Raw genomic sequence first — 11,919 nt, forward strand, 5'->3', positions numbered from 1 at the left:
CGGAGGGCGCCCGTGTGCCCAGCCCTGTGAACGCTCCGGGGGCCGAGCGCCTAGCGAGCGTCCTGGTGGACGGTGTCCCACGCGTGTCGTTGCAGATCACGTCCTGCGCGACTCCGCAAGCTGGCACATCTCTTCCCGTTGCTGAGTTTGCTTCGTATCGTTTCGCTGCATGAAGTCGTGGCTGTGACTCTGTGCCGAGTCCTGGGCTCCTACGGAATCACCACAGTGAGAAGTGCTCCTGGGGACCCTTGACAGGGTGGCTGTAAGAGCGGGGTTCCCTAGCGCTCAGACTCACTGACTCGTGTGGAGAGCCTTATTTGGTAAAGGAAGGATGAAGGGGTGAGGCGTGACGTACCTCTGGTGCCCGGGTGGCCGTGAAATTGTCCGTGGCGTGAAACAGCGGCTGAGCTGCTGTCTGTAGTGAGGGTCCAAGTTACCTGTGGGACCCGGAAATGACAGATCCAGCCCCAGCAGAGCGGGCTTGGGTCCCCTGGCTACCGGGAGGGGGACAGTGCCACGCAGGTGATGCTTGGGCTCCTCTTCTCCAGGTGGGTGGGAGGAAGCGTCCCGAATTCCCAAGAGTGGGGCTCGGATGGGCCGAAAATGTTCGAAGTGTGCACTGCCCTTCTCTCCGAGTGGGAGAAGGAATGTTAGATCAGGTCCCTGGCCTGGAACAAAGTTTTAGATAAGACTGCTGCTGCGTCCCCGCCCCCCCCCCCCACCTCCTATTCCAGCTGGGATCTTTCCAGAAGCTGTAAGGTTAGCCCTGCAAAGACCGTAACTGTTAGGGGTGTGAGTAAATTTTCAGTAAGAAAAAAATGGAATTTTGGGGCAGCTGGGTGGCTCATTCAGTTAAATGCCGACTTCGGCTCACGTCATGATCGTGCCATTCCCGAGTTCGAGCCCCGCGTTGGGCTCTGTGCTGACGGCTCAGAGCCTGGAGCCTGCTTCGGATTCTGTGTCTCCCTCTCTCTCTGCCCCTCCCCTGCTCACGCTCTCTCCCTCTCTCTCTCAAAAATAAACAAACGTTAAAAAAAAAAGAAAAAAATGGAATTTTTGTAATGACTTTATTTTGTGGCTACTGCATCCACCTGTGTAGTAAAATATTGATACAAAACGTTAAATGCTGGTAACTTCATAAATGCTAAAGGGATCGTCCCACTCAGAAAAAGTGCCAAGAAAAAACATTAGTGGGACCCCACAGCCTTGTGTCGTGCAGCCAGTGGGAGGGTCAGAATTTAAGCTCCGAGTGTTGGAAACTCGAGTCTCCCTAAATGATGGCTTTTTACCATCATTTCCCCTACTGGAGCCTCTGGGGACACAGGTGCGCCCTGCAAACGGAGACACACTTGAGTCTGACAAGCTGGTGGGGCGGATGATGAGCCCTTGGCGGTGACTCTCTGGCCTGAGGCGTGTCTCTGTGAGCAGGCGGGTTCCGACCTCTGGACAGACGCTAACGAGGGCCGGGGAAAACCTTGCGCTTGGACTCACAGGGTCTCTGCTGTGACACCGTGGAAGGAAAGCCGCCCGTCCGCTTGGGACCCTAATTCAAAGGTCTTGTCTGGACTGGCCCCCAAGCAGAGACCAGACACTAGTGGCTGTGGGAGTTTCAGCCTCAGCAGAACAGGGCTGACAGAAGGCCCCAGGCGGGCCTCAGACCCGGGGACGACGCAGATTCAGGCCACCGGCGCGTGGGGTGCCAAACTGCACAAACGTCAGGGCTGCGGCTGGACAAGCCCACAGGAGAAGGCCTGTGTTCTGGAGGGGCCAACAGAGGTCAAGTGTGACGGGCTGTGTGCTCCGGACACAGCCTGAGTGCATCCCCACCAGAGTCTTGCACATCTGCCAGAGCAGGTGGGCACGGCCTCCACACGTCTCGCCTTTCGACCTTGGGCTTTGCAGGTAAGTGCACTGTGCAGAGGGGGAGGCAGCGCCGGCCTCCACCTCAGCTGCCCCTGCTGCTGCACACACGCAGTCGGGCGGGGGACTGTCAGATGCGGCCGCTCCCTGGGTCAGCAGAAGAGACCCACGCACGTTTAGAACTTCTGTGGAAATTGAGCACTCTGTCCTGCCCAAGCCCTGGAAATGTTTTTCTGTGGACATGCTTTTGCCCCCCGTGCACAAAACCCAGACGAAAGGGTCTGGGGGAGAAACAAGGGTGACTGAGGAAATGCCAAGTCATGATGACTGAACACGAGCTCCAAATCTGTAACAATGACAGCGAACGTGGGGTGGGGGCCGTGACCATCTCGGAAACCAAACAGCCACGCCTGAGTTATCTGGGCCGGCCTGCGAACCCAGGGCACCGGAAGCTCGCAGCTGGTCTCTCCGAGCTCCGTGCCTTTTTCCTTTCGCCGCAACCCATCTTAGTGGTGCCAGGTCCCGGGAGGCCTCCTAGTGAGTCACTGAACTAGGGTGGTCTTGGGGACCCCAACAGAGCTGGCAACAAACATCCCAAAAAATGAAATCAAGAAAACAATTCCATTTACAACAGCAGCAAAAATGAAAATACTCACGATACTTCCCGAATCGATCAGATTCAAGGCAATCCCTACCAGAATCCCAGCTGGCTGAACCCTCAAGTTCAGGTGACACTTCAGCGACCCCGAAGAGCCAAAAGAACCTTTAAAGAGAAAAGCAAAGTTGGAGAACGCACACTTACTGACTTCAAAACTTACAAGAATCAAGACACTGTGGCACTGGCATGAGGACACACACACAGATAAACGTGCACAGGACTAGGGTCCGGAAGTGACCCAAACACCTACATGTAGCCACCTGGCCCTCAGCAGGGGCCACGACCCTCAGTGGAGAGAGGAGAGTGTTTCCAGCAAACGAGGTTGAGACAGCTGCACGTGCACCTGCAAAAGAACGGAGCTGGAGCCTTACCTCACACCACATGCAGAAGTTAACTCGAAATGTATCAATAACCTCCACTTAAGCATTGCAACTCTAAAACTTGTAAGAAACTGGGGATATATCTTCATGGCCCTGGGTTAGGCAAAGCTATTAAGCACCACACCTAAAATAATAAGCAACAACAAAAAAAGATTAATTGGCTTCATCAAAATTTTAAAAATTTGTGCTTCAAAGGATACTATCAAGGAAGTGAAAAGGCAACCCACAGAATGGGAGAAAATATTTTCAAATCATATGTTTGAAAAGAGACTTGTACCCAGAATGAAGAACGAGCCCTTACAGATCAACAGTGAAACAACATCCCAGCTGAAAAGGGCACAAAAATGGGGCACCCGGGGGGCTCAGTCAGTTAAGCGTCTGACTTCGGCTCAGGTCATGATCTCGCGGTTCATGGGTTCAAGCCCCGTGTCGGGCTCTCTGTTGTCAGCGTGGAGCCTGGAGCCTGTTTCGGACCCTCTGTCCCCCTCTCTCTCTGCCCCTCTCCTGCTCCTGCTCTCTCTCAAAAAATAAACTTAAAAAATGCACAAAGAATCTGAAGAGACATTTCTCCAAAAAGACTGACAAATGGCCAATAAGCACCGAAAAGATGCCCAGCATCATTAACCACCGGGGAGGTGCGATTCAAACCCACAGTGAGACACCGCCTCACACCCATCAGGCCAGCACTCTGCGTTCTCTCCAACGCGTTCCCGGACTTCCCGCCGCCCCGCCGTCTTTGGATTACGGCTGGCGCTCGGGAAGGACGCGCAGAGGGGGTGGCAGCGCTTCAGAAACAACGGTGCTGAGAGGCGAGGCTGTGCGGCTGCAAGACTGACACGATGGGGGAGGGGGTGCTGAGCAGAGGCGCCCGGGAGCAGCAGGCCCCGCAAGGGAGGCATGGCGACCAGGCCTGGGGTCCCGCTGGCCACTCAGCTGAGACAGGCACATCCCGACCCTTCCTACTCTGCTCGATCGTGGACGGTCCCCTCAGGCCAGACAGGCTCCACTCCTTCCCTGGACGCTGGCCGTGCAGCATCCTCCCCCGGACCAAGCAGCCGAGCACCAGCGCACAGCCAGGACACCTTCTCCTTTGACGGGTGGGGACGTGCTCCCCTGTGCTCAGCGCCCACAGCTGCTCCTGCAGAGAGACGCCGGCCTTGCGGATACGGAGCTCTTTGGTGGTCAGGCTGTCTGTCCACCGTGTCCTGAGGTGCTTGTTCAGGCTGGTGGTCTGAATGCCAACAGGGAAACAGAGTCACGTGTGTTCATGCAGTGGAGGACACCACCATGCAGTGGTCAGCAATCCAGGGACAGAGCCACACAGGTGTCCTGCCGAAGGAAGCCTGGGAACAGGCCCGGAATGTTCTTTCTCTGGGGGAGTCCCATGGGCGAGCACCTACGGAAAATGTGATTCAGCTGGACGCCCAGGTTAGTGCTGACCCACGCATAACTCAATTTTTTTTAATGAGAAAAGAAATAAAAACAATGTAGCACCTCATCTTCAAAGAGCTTCCCGCCAAAGCTTTCCGTTTTCCGGGGGCCAGAAAGTGCCCCTCCTGGGCTCCTGCGATCCCCCGCTCTGTGGCAGCCGTGGCCACTCTCACAGGTGCACCTGAAGCAAGGTGGCCCCACGCCCTCTGCCTGCTTCTCCAGCGCCCCTGAAAGACAGTGGCCAGTCAGGGGGACGTCGAAAGAGCACTAGGCCTTCCTGAGAAAGCCGGGTGGCCTCAGAGGTCAAGAGGCTGCGAGAGGCAGCAGCCGATGGCACCCAGCCCTGGTGTGGTGGGTCCAGGACGGCTGCCACGGCCACCTGCACCACCTCCTTCGGCCAGGTGCTGAAGAAGTTATTTTGGGAAACTTCTTTGGTTGTACATTCACGGTCCAATGCTTTCCCATAAAACGCGGTAGCCTCCCGGGCAGCTGACCTCAGCGAGAGCACACGTGCGGGTGTCCATGCCAAGAGCGCACGGCACGCCCGGTCTCACCGTGGACGCGAGCCCACCTGCACACCCTCAGCAACCTCCAGCTCTGCCGTCCCCACTGACACCTATCGTCTGGAAGCTGTGGCACACGGCTGTGCAGCTGACTCTCAGCACCTAGGCAGGCCCTGGTGGCGGTCACCATTCAGAAGGAGCCATGCAGCCGCTGGCCGGACACGCAAGCCCACCGTGTGCCAGGCGTATTTAAGGTTGGCACACATTCTCCCCTGCCGTCCTTCTAAAACCCAGAAGTCAGTTCTAGCAAAGGCCCACCATTCCATCATCAGAATGCTGAGGTCACTGTGCTTTCAAGTTCAGACTACGAATGACAGTGTGGCAGGACAAAAGCCGTAAGATCTCTAAACAGACGCAGAAAAGGCACCTGCCAAAATCCCACACACTCGTGATAAAAAAACAATCACACTCACCAAAGAGCACATAGGCAAGAAAATGATATAAAAGGTATCCAAGTTGGGAAGGAAGAAGTAAACTCTCTCTGCAGGTGGCATGATGGTGTACATAGAAAACCCAAAAACATCTATCAGAACATTATTAGAGCTAGTAAGTGAATTCAACCGAGTTTCAGGGTACAAGGTCAACACAAGAAAGTCGGTTTTGTCTGTTTACGCCTATAACAAACAACCCAACTAGAAAATTAGGAACCAGTTCAACTTCCAGTATCACCAAACAAGAAAATATCTAGGAATGAATTTAACCAAGGAAGCAAAAGACTTACACACTGAGAGCTACAGAACACTGGCGAAAGAAACCAAAGAAGGTCTAAACAAATGGAAACTCATCCCACGTTCATGGGGCGGAAGGACTTCATTGTGCTAAGAGGGCGGCACTCCCCAAAGCAATCTGCAGATGTGACCCAGTCCTCACCCCAATCCCCAAATTGTTGAAGAAACTGACAACCCAGATACAAGATGCCCAGAAGAGCCAAACTAATCTTGAGAGAAAAAAAGTCGGAGGACCCACACATTCTGACCTCGCAACACACTACAAGGCTTCGGTAGTCGAGGCAGTGTGGTGCTGGCATCAGGACGCACACACACAGATCAACGGAGCAAAACTGAGTCCAGGAATGAACTCACAGGGCTTTTGTTTGCAAATCCCTTATCTGGCAAGAGTCTAGTGTCCAAAACATGTAACTATTATGTCTCCACAATGACAAATAAGCCGATGAAAAATGGGCAAAGAATCTGAACAGACATTTCTCCAAAGAAGATGTACAAATGGCCAACAAGCTCATGAAAAGATCAACGTCTTCAGCCGTCAGGGAAAGGCAATCGATTGCACACCGAAAGACACCCCTCACCCCCCACAGCCCTTCACATGCACCCTCACGCTTGACCCTGCTCCGCAGATGAAAGAAACGAGGCTCAGGATATTTACATCATGTCCCCCAAACAGCTGCTGAAGGCGAGAGCCCATACCAAGAGACACGGAGACTGCTGGGACCCCGAAGGCCACGGCTGCACTAGGGCCCCCCGCCCACCTTCACGGGGTGTGAGTCGGTGCGCCCAGCACAAACGTGACAGCCATATGTGGATTCTAAATGGTCTAGAAGCCAAAAGAATGTGAATGGGATTTTTAAAACATGCTTAACTTTAAACAATATACCCAAAACAATGTCATCTCAATGTGTCATCAACATAAAAAACTGATGCATTAGTTCATACTTTGTATCCTAGTGAGTCTTCGAAGTCAGCATGCATTTTACGCCCACAACGCAGCTCCATGGGGACCGGCCACATCTCGGGTTCAAAGCCACACGTGGCTGCTGGCAGCCGCCGTCTGATCCTCTGCTTAGTGGCCATGTGACCTTCAGCAAGTCCCTTCTTCTTGTATTGTGAATTGTGTCCTGTGTTATCGTGTGTACTGTGCTTTCCTCACTGAAAGATCGTAACAGGACGGAGCTCATCAAGGACTGGCCAGAAGCAATGCAGCCACGGAACAGGTGCATCAGTGGTGGTTCGCCGGTACCTACACTCCATTTTCCCCCCAAAACATACCTTTTTATTCCTGTATAAAAAGCACAGCCTCTCCTCTTTGTGTCTCCCTCACCCAACCCCCCAGGGGCACTGTACGTGGTGTGCAGGGCAGGGGTGACGAGGCTTCTGCTCCGCACCCTGCCCACGGGCTGAGCTCTGCCCCAGGTCATTTCAGGTACCCGCTGGGCACACCATAGGCTGCCAGGCCGGGCCAGGGGTCCCAGCTCACACATACCGCATGGCAGAGTTGCGTTTACGGTAGGAGCGGGGTACCCGGTACCCATCTTTGCTGTCACTCCCAGAACAGGAGCAAGTGAGCAGCGCACCTCCCAGAATGACCAGGGCAGACCCCACCCAGCCATTGAAGACAGCAGGACGAAGCTTGTACCTAACATTCATGGGGGGACACCGGTTTATAAAAGTCTGTGACAGGGGTGCCCGGGTGACTCACTTAATCATCTGACTCTTTTTTAAAAAAGGGTTTTCTTGGTGTTTACTTATTTTTGAGAGAGAGAGAGTGTGGGTGGGGGGAGGGGCAGAGAGAGAGGGAGACACAGAATCCGAAGCAGGCTCCAGGCTCTGAGCTGTCAGCACAGGGCCCGACACGGGACTCGAATGCGAGATCATGACCTGAGCCAAAGTCAGACACTTAGACGACTGAGCCACCCAGGTGCCCCTAAGCACCTGCCTGTTGATTTCAGCTCAGGTCATGATCTCATGGTCCTGAGATCGAGCCTGTGTTAGCCTTGGGACCTGCTTAAGCTTCTCTCTCTTCCTCTCCCTCTGCCCCTCCCCTGCCCTCTCTCTCTCTCAAAAAAAAAAAAAAAAGTCTGTGACAATCTGGTGGCCACGCCAGAACAAGCTGTCCTGTTGGAGGCAGCAGGGCCTTTCAAGATGAAAATAATGCCTCCGTCATGGCTACCCGGGCCTTCTTCACTTGATCCTCTCCCCTGCAGCTTGCACACCTCGTGCCCATCGTGTCCGAGCGTGGCCAGGAAGCCCAGCGCCCGGGACACCGCCATCAGGTGGCCTGTGTGGCCGATCTTGCAGCTCGACACGCCGGTGCCCTGCGTGACGCAGTCCATCCACAGCCCCTTGTACCTCGCCTGGCCGGTGATGCTGTTGTCGCCCTCCTGCGAGCTCATGCGCCACTGCGGGATGGCGGTGCACGCCACCAGGCCGACCCAACCCAGGCAGAGCCACAAAACCTTCATTTCAAGAGCGGCGCCTCCACTAGAACCTTCTGTAGTTATCCCTCACGCCTCCCCACAGCCCTACCGCCGGCAGGTAGGGTTCCCTCCACTGGACGTTGACAGTGCTCCGCACCCACGCAACGGCCTGGGTGGGCGTGGGCTCTGCCTCTCCTCCACGCCGCCCCACCCCGCCCCCCCCAGTGCTCCTCCCTCGCCACGCCCCACCTCCCCATCGCCCCTCCCAGCGCTCCTCCCTCGCCACGCCTCCACCTCCCCTCCACCCCGCCCCCTCCCAGCGCTCCTCCCTCGCCACGCCCCACCTCCCCTCCGCCCCGCCCCTCCCAGCGCTCCTCCCTCGCCCCCGCCCCACCCCCTCCCAAGCTCCTCCCTCACCCCGCCCCCTCTCAGTGCTCCTCCCTCGCCCCACCCCCCTCCCAGCACTCCTCCATCGCCCGCCCCACCCCCTCCCAGCGCTCCTCCCTCGCCCCGCCCCCTCCCAGTGCTCCTCCCTTGCCACGCCCCCACCTCCCCTCCGCCCCTCCCAGCGCTCCTCTGTCGCCGCGCCCCCACCTCCCCTCCTCCCCACCCCTCCCAGCGCTCCTCCCTCGCCGCACCTCCACCTCCCCTCCACCCCGCCCCCTCCCAGTGCTCCTCCCTCGCCCCGCCCCACCCCCTCCCAGCGCTCCTCCCTCACCCCGCCCCCTCCCAGTGCTCCTCCCTCGCCCCGCCCCCTCCCAGTGCTCCTCCCTCGCCACGCCCCCACCTCCCCTCCGCCCCTCCCAGCGCTCCTCTGTCGCCGCGCCCCCACCTCCCCTCCTCCCCACCCCTCCCAGCGCTCCTCCCTCGACGCACCTCCACCTCCCCTCCACCCCGCCCCCTCCCAGCGCTCCTCCCTCGCCCCGCCCCACCCCCTCCCAGCGCTCCTCCCTCACCCCGCCCCCTCTCAGTGCTCCTCCCTCGCCCCACCCCCCTCCCAGCACTCCTCCATCGCCCGCCCCCTCCCAGTGCTCCTCCATCGCCCCGCCCCACCCCCTCCCAGCGCTCCTCCCTCGCCCGCCCCGCCCCCTCCCAGTGCTCCTCCCTCGCCACGCCCCCACCTCCCCTCCGCCCCTCCCAGCGCTCCTCTGTCGCCGCGCCCCCACCTCCCCTCCACCCCGCCCCTCCCAGCGCTCCTCCCTCGCCCCGCCCCCACCTCCCCTCAGCCCCGCCCCATCCCCCACCCCGCCACCCTGCCCCACCCCGCCCCCACCCCAGTGCTCCTCCCTCGCCCCGCCCCGCCTCCCCCCACCACCCCTCCTGTACCCCTCCTCCGCCCTCCTCCCACCTGTCTCACTCCTCCCCGCGATCTCTGCTCTTCCGGCAGGCTGCGGTCAGCTCCTCACTCCCAGAGAAGGCCCCCCGCACCGCGCCTCCTCCGCACTGCCCTCCGCCCCGTCAGGTCGAGGCCCTGCCCCAGGGCTCCTCCTCAAGCCCTTGCGGCCCTTTCCTTCCCGATGCTTGGCCTATGATTTCTCGTTTGCTTTTCATTTTCACCCCATCCCTGCCTTGCGTCTACCTGCCGTGGTGCTCTCTCCGTGGGTGCTGTGCGGCACTGCCTGCAGGGCTCCGTCCTCGGGGACCACCTCATGTCCACTGAGGGCCTCCTGCACCCCGGCCCCAGAACACAGGGAACACACCGGCGGGCCACCTGCTGGAGCTCACAGGGAGGGACAGGGGTCCAGAGAGCACACGCCACCCCGCAGTGCCCACCGCCACCCCGCAGTGCCCACCGCACCCGACGGGACACAGCGCCCCTGTCGGCGCGCCACACGAGCCGAGGCTGGGTGTTGCTGCGGCCTCGGAAAACGGCTTGTGTCTGAGCCCTCGTGGCCGTTGCCAGGAGTGGCCCGACCAACCTCCGGCTTCAACCGCACGGCACCCCCAGGCTCCGCCACCCCAGGCACAAACACCGTTCCTTACCCCCATCCGGGCTCCACCCATTTACTTCACGAAGGAGTCTCTACTAGGTTCATCCCCTGCCTTCTCGCATTCGCAAGAATCACCATCACGCCCCGTGTGACGCTTACAAAGTTGGCCACGAGAATCACGCTTCAGGATGCTTACGTGGCTTTTTTTTCCCGGATGGCTTTTTATCTTCACTGGCTTGGTGGTCTGTGCCGACCGAAAACACAAATTGAGGGCGCCTGGGTGGCTCAGTTGAGCGTCTGACTCTTGATCTCAGCTCAGGTCATGATGCCCCAGGGTCATGGGATCAAGCCTCCCATCACTCCTGTTTGGGATTCTTTTTCTCCCTCTGCCCCTCTCCCCCACTCGTGCTCTCTCTCTCTCAAAAATAAAAAGTAAAAACAAAACACAAACTGATACATAAATATATGGATCTGCTGCTCACTCAGCAAGCTGCCGTTTCAAAAACAGAGGGAAAGATTCAAAGTCTTGTAGAAGTCTCCAATCTTTTCAATGGACTTTGTTCTCTTTTTACGAATGTCTGGTAAAGAGCAAATCTATGAGCCCAGCCCCAGTCGAAGCACAAAGAGGGAAGCCACAAAAGCCGCTCTGTCCCGACCTCCTGGGGCTTCAGGAGGAGTGACAGCAGAGTGATCCATCAACACTATGCCTGCCGGGAAAGCATCGGTTTAGAAAACGCTCCTTCAAAAGTGACTTTTAAAGAAATAATCGGAGTGAGAAAATATATACAGGAACAGACCCCAGACCAGACAGAGAGAGGACCAGGTGCGATGGCTTGCGCAGGTGACAGGGCGTCACCTCACTGCCACCCAAACACGCGCGCCAGTGGGGCCGCGTCGGGGGAGACCCGGCACCAGGTCACCCGCCAAACACGAGCCAGGCATACGCAGCCACTCCTCCGCTCCCCGAACTACACATCCGGTGGGATGGCGGGAACGAAAAAGACAGAAAGTGACAAGTGCTGTCAAGGGTGTAGAGAAAACAATTCCTTGCACACCGTTGGTAGGGATGAAAACTGGTGGAACCACTTTAGGAAACAGCCGGCAGCTCCTCCGTGAGGCAAATGCAGAATCACCACGAGACCCACAACTCCACCTCATGGTGTCCAAATAAACACCTGTATGTGAATGTTCGCGGCAGTAACGTCCACAAGAGCCCAGAGGACGAACAACCCAGACGCTCCTCAACAGACGAACGGGAAAGTGACAAGTGGTATATTCTCAGCCACGAAAAGGAACAGAGTACTGATCTACGCTGCACCGTGGGTGAATCGCAAACACACGACAAGCAAAAGAACGTGGACACGAAAGGACAAGTAGATCCACTCTGTAAAATATCCAGAACAGGCAAACTCACAGAAACAGAAAGCTGGTAAGTGGTTGTCAGGAGCCGGTGGCGGGGGAGAGGAGTGTGGGGTTTCTGTTCCGGGTAACACGGGGTTCCAGAACCAGGCGGAGGCGGTCGTGACACCAGACTGCAGATGTGCTTCCTGCCACGGAACTGGAGACTTGCAGATGGTTCAAGTGATGAGTTTTCTGTTATGTAAATTTTATCACAATTAAAAGCAGCACAAAATGAAGGTTTCCAGAACTTTCTGCCATTTTCCATGAGAGAACAAGAAGAGTCGGGACAGAACATGAGGCACAGAGAGAAATCCCACGTCCACGCGCAGCAAGCGGCCGAACACCGTGGCCCGTGAGCTACATGTGGGCCACACGCATTTCTGTTTGGCCAGCCAGGCATCTTTGTGCAATTTCAGCAACGTCTAGCATTTGGATCATTTCAGCGTAACAATCCCAGTTCCTGCAACCTGGACAAATCAGCAGCCTGGCCGTGAGGGCCACCACACCCGCATGTCCTCTGAGAGGTGGCCAGGCCGCTCACGGC

The 11,919-nt window shown here is 57.3% G+C and overlaps 1 pseudogene; it reads right to left on the reverse strand.

The window, feature by feature from the left end:
• Window positions 1-7,684: 7,684 nt before the first annotated feature.
• Window positions 7,685-8,207, reverse strand: LOC122495887 (annotated as a pseudogene).
• Between the last annotated feature and the right edge of the window lie 3,712 nt (window positions 8,208-11,919).

Source organism: Prionailurus bengalensis, chromosome F2 (assembly GCF_016509475.1).
Source record: "Prionailurus bengalensis isolate Pbe53 chromosome F2, Fcat_Pben_1.1_paternal_pri, whole genome shotgun sequence".
Classification (NCBI taxonomy): domain Eukaryota; kingdom Metazoa; phylum Chordata; class Mammalia; order Carnivora; family Felidae; genus Prionailurus; species Prionailurus bengalensis.